The sequence below is a fragment of the Octopus bimaculoides genome, chromosome 4 (assembly GCF_001194135.2).
Source record: "Octopus bimaculoides isolate UCB-OBI-ISO-001 chromosome 4, ASM119413v2, whole genome shotgun sequence".
In the NCBI taxonomy this organism is placed as follows: domain Eukaryota; kingdom Metazoa; phylum Mollusca; class Cephalopoda; order Octopoda; family Octopodidae; genus Octopus; species Octopus bimaculoides.
Window position 1 is genome coordinate 108,285,084 of NC_068984.1, and position 905 is coordinate 108,285,988.

Sequence of the window (905 nt, forward strand, 5' to 3'; positions counted from 1 at the left end):
ATACATATATATATATATATATATCCTATATAAAATATATATACATATAAGTTATATATACATATATATATATTACATATATATAGAAAATATATATACATATATATATGTAAGTATATATATAACTTATATATATACGTATATATATAAGTTATATATGCATATATATATATATATATATATATATATAAGTTATATAAGAAAACATATATATATATATATAAGTCATATATACATGGCTGGCCAGTAATATATTTTTCTGCAATGTATGGATAATTTATCCTGATCACACTATTTTTTAGCATTATCATTTGTTTGAGAATAAAAAAAATTATTTCTGTATCTGTTTATACATACATATATCTTATATGTACATACACATGTTATATATACATACGTATTATATATACATATATACATGTTATATATGCATACGTTATAAATACATACATACATGTTATATATATATACATACATACATATATATACATACATACATATATAAGTAATACATACATATATAAACATATATATGTATATATGTGCGCGCACACACAGACACAGACATACCCATCCAAGAGATACAACTCCTAACCTAATCATCTAGCCCTTTTTCATTTCAGCACCCACTAACCTGTTATGCTAATCCACCTCTAACAATAGAGAACAGTCCCCCTTCCTTGTTAGCTGTCTCTGATGAGTACAAAGTTATACAAACAGATTGTTACCTAACACTCCATTGTATTCCTTGCGTGAAACTGACTGATAAGATCAGTCGTGATGAATATATAATACTATACATTTCAGATAATATGCATGTGTCTGTATATAAATATATATGTATATAAATATATATATGAGTGTGTGTGTTTTTGTTTGTGTGTGTCTGTCGGTTTTCCTCACCA